Source organism: Ictidomys tridecemlineatus, chromosome 15, assembly GCF_052094955.1.
Source record: "Ictidomys tridecemlineatus isolate mIctTri1 chromosome 15, mIctTri1.hap1, whole genome shotgun sequence".
In the NCBI taxonomy this organism is placed as follows: Eukaryota; Metazoa; Chordata; class Mammalia; order Rodentia; family Sciuridae; genus Ictidomys; species Ictidomys tridecemlineatus.
Window position 1 is genome coordinate 5,699,360 of NC_135491.1, and position 10,083 is coordinate 5,709,442.

At 54.0% G+C, this 10,083-nt stretch overlaps 1 long non-coding RNA gene across 1 annotated transcript; it reads left to right on the top strand.

The window, feature by feature from the left end:
• Positions 1–1,503: 1,503 nt before the first annotated feature.
• LOC120887894 (uncharacterized) lies at positions 1,504–9,705 on the top strand. The gene is made up of 2 exons (XR_013430613.1): positions 1,504–2,834; positions 6,084–9,705. It is a non-coding gene; the product is annotated as an uncharacterized LOC120887894 (long non-coding RNA).
• Positions 9,706–10,083: the final 378 nt, after the last annotated feature.

A 10,083-nucleotide genomic window follows, 5' to 3' on the forward strand; every position in this document is an offset into this window, starting at 1 on the left:
CACACACACAGTTTAGCTCAGGGTGGGGGGCTCCCGTCTGTCCTCCTGTCTGACAAGGGGCTGTGAATTTTTACACTCCCGTGATACCTGCTTGTGACTTTTCCCTCTGTTCTGCTGACAACCGCCTTTCTCACATCCCAAGTCACTTTTCTATTAAAGTCAAATACTATATTCTGAAAACAGACCACCAGACTTTCTATTTCTCACATGAGGAGGAAAAAAATTATTTTGCCTACATTACAGATTTTTCAGTTTTTTTTATTGTTTGGTTTGCTTGGCTTTTTTGTGTTCTGATACTGAGGGTTGAACCCAGGGGTGATTAACCACTGAGCCACATCTCCAGCCCTTTTTATTATTTTTGAGACAATGTCTCACTAAGTTGTTTAGGTCTTGCTAAATTGCTGAGGCTGGCTTTGAACTTGTAGTCCTCCTGCCTCAGCCTCCTGAGCTCAGTTAACAGCTTTAATAAAAATATTTGCGATGATTTTCTTCACTAATTAAGTCCATTGTATAAAAGTCAAGCATGTGAATGTATAATTAATTTAAAAATAATATTTAAAATTTATAATAATACAATTATGAATTTTTAAAATTATAATAGATTTATAATTAAAAATAAGTTTTAGTTTTTAATAAATTTTAATTTGTTTAAATCTTAAAACTATTATCATTTTAAATTATTTAAGTAGATAATTAAAGCCAAATCTACAAAATTATGAAAATTCTGTTGGGGGTATAAACAAAATATTTAAAGAAAATAATTTTGGTGATTTTGAGAAGGCCTACTCTTTTGTTTTTCTAATTTTTGAACTATTTAATGATCTTAAAAAGAAATTAGACACTCACATTTCCTAGACCCTCAGGGATGGGTAGACAGGCCATTTTGCTTGCGTTGGGTTCACAAAATAGACTTGAACTCAGTCACTAACTTTGCCTCCAGTGGCTCCATATCCAGCCTCCTCTGACTGGCAAGGGCATTTATAATGTCAAAATGATGATTCCTGATTCCTGTGGTGTTCTTTGCTCCGAGGAAAGGAGAGTCTGCTCATCTCCAAGGGGACAGTGATAGACTCAATTAGTTGGACGTGAACCTGTCCAACCCCAGGAAGCAAGGGCCTTTCTCTCTGTGTCCCGGATGCGTAGCCCCTGTATTAACCCATTTTTTTTTCCATTGCTATAACAAAGTAGCTGAGGCTGGGTATCTTGTTGACAGAGAGAGAGGTTTACTTAGCTCACAGATTTGGAAGCAGAAAGTCCAAAGCCAGGCAGCCCCATCTGCTCTGTTGCGGGAGAGGGCCCCCTGGAGGATGGATGGTGGCAGGAGTGTGTGAGAGAGGGGTGGCATGGGGACGCGGGTGGCCGAGTGCAGGAAGGGTTGTTTGAAAAGAACTCAGTGGGGGCCCCTTAGAACGACCTTCAACCCTCCCTTGGGCAGGACCTCGGTCCCCCTCACTCAGCTCCCCCTGTTACTGGCTCCACCTCCTCCTAATGTGGCCATGCACACAAACCCCTAGAGGAGGAAGCACGAGCCACAGCAGTCCAGACCTCATGGCCACCCAGACAGCGCCTCCAAGAGACACTCGCCAAGGCGACCGCCTACAAAGCACCTCATCTGCAACGTCAAGACCCGAGCTGCAAATTCAGACTCTGACTTTGGGCTCCATATTCCCTGAGATGGCACCTTTGACCCAAGCTCCCGGCTCCAGACGTCCGTGGACTCTGCAGCCCAGACCCCATTCCTGGACTCCACTTCCAGGGCCAGCGGGACCCGGGAAGCCCGCTCCCCTTGCAGGCCACACCCAGCTGCCCCCGTTGCTGTAAACACCACCTGAGACGGTCACATGCGCTGGTTTGCGTGTTGCTGTGGCTGTTTCCGCGCTGACACAGCAGAAATGGCTGGGTGTAGCAGGGGCTGTCTGGCCCGCAAAGCCGAACCGAAGGACTGTGGGGACGTTTCCGGTAAAGGTTTGCTGACCTCGGCTACATTCCACGGGCCTGACTCCAAACCCCCAGGCCCCATGACCCAGACTTGCGTCCCTAGGGTCCAGAACACGAGCTGGACCCTCAGAAGGCAGACTCCAGACCTCAGACCCGGCTCTCCACGCCAGGCTTCTCTGTGTGCCCAGCTCCAGACCCTGACCCCAGGAGAGACCCCAGTCACACTTCAGGACAGGCAGAGGGACCGCAAGAGACCCCCTGAGAGAGAAAGGACAGACTCAGCCAGAGAGGGGCCGGAGGGAGAGGCTGTGAGAGGGAGGGGTGCAGCTGGACAGAGGCGAGAGCCCTGCTGGGAGTCAGGCACAAATCAGCCGGGCATGGTGGCACATGCCTGTGACCCCAGGGGCTCAGTTCAAATCCAGTCTCAGCAACTTAGCGAGGCCCTGAGTAACTTAGCAAGACCCTGTCCCCCCCCCCAAAAAAAGGCTATGAATGTGGCTCAGTGGTTAAGCACCCCAGGTCACTCATTGGTACCAAAAAAAGAAAAAAAGGACAGAATTATCTTAATTCAATATTCTCAAAATCCTTTCAAAGGAAAAGAGAGAAAACCGGGAAGTTGGTGAGAGAATAAGAGGTAGCAATGAGAAGTGGGCACAGGAGACAGAGCATGGAGAGAGAGGTCCCGAGGAGCTGCCTGGGGCGGGCAGGGGACCCCTGCTCCAGGCCCCTGATCTGACTGGAATCAGGGCAGCCAGAGGGAATGAGCCTGCAAGATTGCTCCCTGCACAACGTTCCTGCCAGCCCGGGGCAGGCGGCCCAGTACCCAGAGGCCCCTGAGGAGGTTGAGCAGACCCAGCACAACTCAGGGCAGGACCCAGCAGCAGAGACCCCCCCAGGTGAGCAGCCAAGTATTCTCCCATCCCCAAGTTGCACGTCTGTGCGTGGCCCATGCTCTCTTTGGGTTTCCACCTCTTTCTTTCTGTCTCTCTGTATGTCTCTCTCCCTTTCTTTGACTCAGTGTATACTGAAGTTTTAAGATCACAGTCCCTGGTGCTAGACTGTCTGGGTTTCAATATCAACTCCTCCACTTGCTGGCTGTGTGACCTCAGACAAGTTGCTTAGTTTCTCTGTGTCCCTGTTTTCCTCTCTGTGCACCGGGGATAACAGTAGAACTGTGAGGTAAGGTTGCTATTAAAATGAGTCACTGCGTGTCAAGTGCTTAGACCAGTGTTGGGCACAGAGTTGTGTCCGAAAGTCCTGCTAAAACATCTTTATTTGTGTCTCCGTGTCTTTGACATTCACTAGCCCTGACCTCCTTGTGTCTCCTTCTCCACTGTCCCCATGCTGGATCTCTGGCTCTCCCAACCCTGGTTTGTGTCTCTGTCACCATCTTCTGCATCTCTTTCTGCCAGTTCACCTTCTCCGTCTCCCCATCTCCCTGCCTGTCCTCGCTGCAGGTGTGGCTCCCACTGACTTCTCCCAGGGAACACTGGACAATGAATGGGGCTTTGGGTTGTCACAGTTGATGTGGAGGGTGTTACTGGCCTCTATCGGGCAAAGACCAGAGCTGCTGCTAAACATCCTCCAATACACAGGGCGGTGCCCAGAGCAAGGGTGCCGGGGTGGGCTGGGGTGTGGCTCAGCAGGGAGCATTGCCCCGTGAGCCAAGCCGAGGCCCTGGGTTCCATCCCCAGCGCCACACACAAAAATGTCAGTAGCACTGAGGCTGAAATACTGACCTGGGTTGTGGTGTCAGGGTCAGGGCCAGAGCCTAGGGTGGAGAAAGTCCTCCATGGCTCCTGCCCAGGGAGGGTAGGAGGAAGAGGCTACAGGTTCAGAATGACCACACCCCCTTGCCACCAGGTGGAAACAGGAGGATCCCAGTAGAAACCCTCCAGGTCTGGTTCCTGGGATATGTCATTCACACTGTCACAGTATCTGGGTGGCAGAGAGAACATATGGGCCAGGGGGACACAGCTCAATGTCTCTGTGCTTCAGTTTCCCCCTTTCAGAATGAGACAATGTTACAACCCCCCTGAGTGGTGATCTAAATAGACAGGTGAGATAATATATAGGCATGTCATCCCCAGAGTGCCAGACCCACAGGCGAGTTCAAAAATCCTAGCGTAATTATCCTTCCAACCAGTACTGCCAGCCAGCCGGTGCCCTCCCTGAGTGTGTGTGTGTGGCAGGGGCGGGAGGGGGTGAGAGGGGGAAGTACAGTCTTGCCACTGTGTTGCTCCAGGGTGGATGCTGCTAGATGTGGCCTTGCTGGGAGTGCAGAGGGGGCCCGGCAGAGTAGAACATCCTCATCCAGTGAGTACGTTCTGGTTGCTGGTTGTCCAGCTCTGTGGGGGTCCACTAGTCAGGGTGCAAGACTTGAAAGCCTCTGTCCCCTGCAGGCAGGAGACGTTGCAAAGGCCGAGGACCCTTTTGGGGAAGGGAGAGTGTGTGTGCACAACGACGCGGGCCTTTGGTCTAGTTTTGAAACTGTGACTCTGGGCGGTGTAGGGGAGGAGGTGTAGGAGAAGAGCGGTCAGACCAGGGGTCTGGGCCTTAGACTCTGCCTTGAGCCCCACCCAGCCCAGCCAAGCAGCAGACCCAGAGACCCCATCCGTGCTTCAGCCTCCCGATGCAGCCTGCAGCTTCCAAATGCTGACCCGCCCCTAACCCCCTAAGCCTTCCATTTGGGCCTGACCCTGCCCCCGCAGGAGGTGCGATTCCTCCTGGAGGATCCCGGATTCGGCTCTCAGGTGCTTAGTCCATTGCCAGCAAAATACTCATCGTCGGTGGCCATGAATGCACGCTGTACTCCACCCTGGCAGGCAGCCCTGTTTGTGAAAAATGACTTGCACGGCGGGGGCGTCCTGGTGCATCCACATGGGTGCTGTCCGCGGCGCACTGCTTCCGGAGGCCACTGCTGGCTGGGGCCGACATTGGCATCAGCTTAGCCTAAAGTTTGGGAGGGATTTCAGCAGAGCAGAGACCGCGGCCAGGGGCGGGGCTTGAGGGACGGGGCTTGGGGGCGGGGCTTGGCCAGAGTGAGGCTTGAGCACCAGGCTTGGCCCAGGGTGGAGCCTTGCAGCAGGGCGGAGGGGCGGAGCCAGGGGTGGGACTCTAGAGGGGGCGGGGCTCGAGGGGCGGGGCTCGGGCTCCAGCGCTGACTGCCGGGTGGGAATGAGAAGCCGGGAGGCTGCGGAGTCCGCAGTGATGAGGGCGGGGTTAAGGGACTGTTCAGACCCGGGCTGGACCCAATTACGGAAGTGCCTAGGAGGAGGATGACCTGAGAGAAGCAGGTGCTCAAGGAATGGGGGGAGCTGCAGTAGGAAGGGCGTTTTCTGAGCACCTTTCAGCCTTTCATTGGCGTCAAGGGCGGAGGCGGGTGATGAAGTCAGGGACCGGGATGGGGTCCGGGCGCACCTAGGCAGAGGTGTGCGTGTAGCTGGGGGCCGGGGTATAGAGTGAGGTCAGAGCAACACTTACCTTGACTGCAGTTTGAGGGCACAGTCAAAAAAATCCCTAATCATACTTGCTGATATAAATAAACATCGTTGTCCTTGTTAAAAATAAAATAACAAAATTTAGAGATTTTAAAAAATCACTAATCAAGATTAATATTTTAATGTAATATTTTAAAGAATAAACATTAGTGCAAAAATCCACAATGAACCAATATTTAAATAGAGATAGGACCTGACAGACCTGGGGTCAGGATAAGGTTAGTAACATGGGTCAGGCAGGGTCATGTGCTGTCTTTACTTAGAATGTGCATAATTTGTTCTTCATGGATTTTTTATTAATTTTTAATTTTTAAATATTATATTTAACTATTATTTGTTCTGGTTGCTGGGTGTTTAGGCTCCCTTAAGTGTGGACCTGAAGCAAGGGCCTCGTTCACTCGCCCTAGTTGTTGGGATTTGGGGTGAAATTAGGAGTGAGGGTGGGAATGGGGCTTAGGATGGTGCTGATGGGTAAGGTTGGCATGGAAATGAGTCTGGGCATAGGGCTGATGGAATGGGGCTGGGAGTGGGATAGGAGCTGAGAGTCGGTGGAGATGAGGTTGTGGTTGGAATGGGGCAGGATGTGAGTTTGGGGTTGGAGGTGAGGAGTTATTACCATGTACTGACCTGCCCTGGGGCCCCCAGCTCCTACACCATTGGACCAGCCTGCACCAGGTACCAGGCAGCCAGATGATCAAGGCCAACTGCTCCATGCAGCACCCAGAGTACAACGAACCTCAGGATCCAGCGACCTCATGCCCATCCAGCTGCGGGACCCAGCCACAGCCTGAGACTCCATCAGCCTCATGAGCATCGCCTCCCAGTGTCCCCCCCTGGAACTCGGGAGGCTGAGGCTGGAAGATCACAAGTTCAAAGCCAGCCTCAGCAACTTAGTGAGGCCCTCAACAACTAAGTGAACTGCATCCCAAAATAAAAGATAAAAAGGGCTGGGGACGTGGCTCAGTGGTTAAGCACTCTGAGTTCAATCCCTGTGCCTCAAAAAAAAAAAAAAAAAAAAAAGGAGGAAGAACGTCTCCCAGATTGGGAACAGCACACACAGCCTAGGTCCCAGGGCGTGTTCACCTTCCACGGGCGTCCTCACCCCTCAGCTCCTCGCCACCCTCTGCCTGCCTCCCCTCCTGGGCCTCCCCTCTGCTGCTCCAGCAGCCCTTGAAGCCCTGATGGGTTTCATAATGGCTGTTGTCTTTTCTCGGAACTGTTTCCCTCTTCGCTGTCCACCCCCCATCTCCTGCTCTATGGTCCCTGGAAGACAGAGGAAGGGGAAGGACCAGAGGGTGAGAGGCTCTCTGTGCTGGGGGACGGAGATGAGGACACTGGGTTTAGTGGGCTCAGCAGGTGGCCACTGGGAGTCAGGCTTCAAGGCCATCCTTGGGTCACAGATACAAAAAGCATGTGGCACTCAGTGCGTGTACAACCTGGGCTTGGTCCCAGAGTTTGTGCATCTCAGCAAACTCGGTGTCATGTGAAGTCACATATGTGGCCGTAGTCAGCTATGGACAACTGGACCTGCACACTTAGGCTCTGACAAGGACAGCGCTCTAAGCGCTGATGGAATGGGGCTGGGAGTGGGATAGGAGCTGAGAGTCGGTGGAGATGAGGTTGTGGTTGGAATGGGGCAGGATGTGAGTTTGGTGGGTGTCAGGTGGCACTTCCAATAACCAGCACGGATGTTCACCAGGGAATGCAGATGGACAGTTAGGACTTGGACACACACACACAGACCCCATCCAGCCTCCACTGTGGTCGGGACATTGATGTCACCAGGCACACACCACACACAGGACCTGGACATGCAAGGGAAGGTCTTACTAAGGTGCACAGAGAGAGACGCCAAGGTGCCCTCAGGCCCCCGAGACGGAGGCGGTACAGTGGCCACACCCAGAGGCCACCCACCTGGGTTCACACATACCAGCTCTGAGTCCTGGAGAAACTCAGTTGACTACAGTGAGCTTCCATCTCCTCCTCTGTTATGTGGGGGCTCTCAAGGGTTACATGGGAAACTCTGTGTGTGTGTGTGTGTGTGTGTGTGTTTACACATCTGGATGGGTGTGATAATGCCTGCCATATCATAACTGCTTCATAAACATTAGTCATTTTAATCAAAGGCGCTTCATTATTTAAGGGACATATGTATTATATTCACATTGTAGAAATCAATAAGGCCAAAGGTCAGACACATGCACTGAACCAGGTGAAGAGGATCAAGGTTAATAATGGCCTGCATCCACACAGCCACTTAGGGAGTGGTGACTCAGAACCACAGACCCAGGCCCGAGACCAGACATTCAGATAGGACCCACCAGGCCAGAGCCCAGGAACCTCCAGGAGCAGAGCTGGACACTGACGGTGAAAGGCACACCCTGGAGACACAGGGCACAGGGACAGGAAGCACTCGTCCATCGCCAGGTCAGGCCCTCAGTCAGTACTCGATGTCGAAGGTCACGTCAGGTTTCCCCCATGGGGGTATGGTCCATGCACGTGGGTGGTATGTGCATGCACACGTGTATACACACACAAACACACACAGAATCAAATGCACATACACCAAAGAGGGGCTTTTCAAGATTGAAGGGTCATGACCCCCCACACTGTGCTGCATGGATACGTCCTCCAAGGTCAACACCACCAGTGGGGCAGGACTCGCACCTGCAGACCCAGTCCCCACGTTCTTCCTGCCACCACTGGGAAGGGCCTGGAGCCTGGTAAGGCTGGAGGGCTCATCATGCATGCGGAGCTTGAGGGCCCGGTGTGAGGGTGTCCTGCAAGGAAGGCGGGGTGGGAGCTGAGTGATGTGGGCAGAGAAACCCCCATGGGTCTCTCGAAATTCTATGTGGCTTCAGAGAAATAACGAACGAGTGTCCTCTGGACTGTGTCCGGGATGCTGGGCCAGCACTCTTGCAAGCAATGTGCTTCTCACAGCAGGCGTGTTTATTGTTCAGTACAACAAATACAATACGCTGCTCTAGACCAGGTCTGTGTGTGCTCAGGATAACAAGATAGGAGCTGCCTGTGGGCCACACACTCGGCAGGTTGGCCAGCAGCCCTTCCCTGGCAGCCCCTTCCCTGAGAGACGGAGAACAGGCAGCTCCCACTGTCTGCAGGCCCCGAGTGCAAGGGCCTTTGACCAGGGGCTGGCGTGCTCTGCTAGTGTCCAAGAAACCATGGCAGGACAACTTATTTGCTTGCCCAGATCCTTCGGAGTTCCCAGTGAGAGCTGGGCCCTGGGGCTGCACCTGGCCAGCTGGGGATGGAGGTGGGAGGGAGACCCAGTGGGCTGCAGCCACATGCAGAGAGGGGACCAGGCTGGGCTGCCTGGGGGTGGGGAGTGTAAGCCTGGACCCGCAGGCCCCAGAGTCACCCTGGGAGGGCAAGAGAGAATGAGAGAGCCCGAAGGTGAGTTTCCGCCTGTAAGCGCCCCCGAACCCACTCCCCCCACTCCCGAAGGCAGGCAGGAATTCTAGCAGAAGGACAGTGGGCGGAGTCCTGGCAAATGGGTGAGGACCTCAGAGTCCTGCTCCTGCACAGGGAGGCAGGGTCCAGAAGGACAGTCCCCAAAGACAGGGAAGGAGCAGACCTTCCCCTCTCCACGGATCACCTCACAGGAGGCACTGGGGAGCCACGGAGGGCTGTGAGCAGGGGCCGCATGGGGGATGCAGTAGAGGCTGAGAGCCTGAGGCCGGGAGCCTGTGAGGAAGGTGGGAGAAGGCTCCAGTGGGGACAGGACCAGGGGCCTCCACTCAGGTCGGCCCATTGCACTCCCTCCCTGGCACCGAGCCCTCCCAGCTCTCTGATCTCCACGCAGACACCAGAAGGAGCTGGTGACACCGAGTCAGAACCCAAGTGCTCCTGGCCGGCACCAGCCACCAGTGAGCTTGAAAGACCCTAGCCCAGTTAGCCCAGTTACCTAAAGCCAAGATATGAAACCAAGATACCAGGCACCCCATAAACAGGTTCAGGCGCCAGGCATGCTTTCCAGACAACCGGTTGAAGAACAGAGCACCCACATCCTGGGGCATGAATGAATAAACCGGAACAGATAAGCAACGGAATGTAAACCTGTGGGTATGCTAGATTTAAAGAAACCAATAAGAAACCGGTTGCCTCCCGCGCGCGAAACCTGTCCTAAACCCTGTAAAAATCTCTGTATCCCCAAGCCCGGTGTGCCAGTTCACCAAAGCTCTGGCTGAGGTTGCTGGGCACCCGCAGGCGCCTGTGTCCCAATAAATCTAAACCTCTTGCTTTTGCAGCCAGTGTTTCGTGTGATTCTCCTTGGACAGGGATACGGGGGTCTTTCATTGGACGGGGGTCTTTCATTGGACGGGGGTCTTTAACAAGCTCATTGGAAGAAAAGCAGGGCCTCCCCACAGCCCCGCTGTGGCCTGTGGGATGAGCCCCTCTGCCCTCTCTGATGCCCTCTCCCTATCCTCTGATTCCTCTGCCAGGCAGGGACCCCTTGGCCCCCCACTCCCTCCGGCACCATGAGCCTCCATGGAGAAACATGGAAATGGCCCCTGAAGGCCAAGGCACCACGTACCACCAGTGGGGCAGGGTTTCACATCCAAATCAGGTGGCCACCTGCCCCTGCCACGGTCACCCCCGGGGCCCAGAACACTGGGGAAGCTGG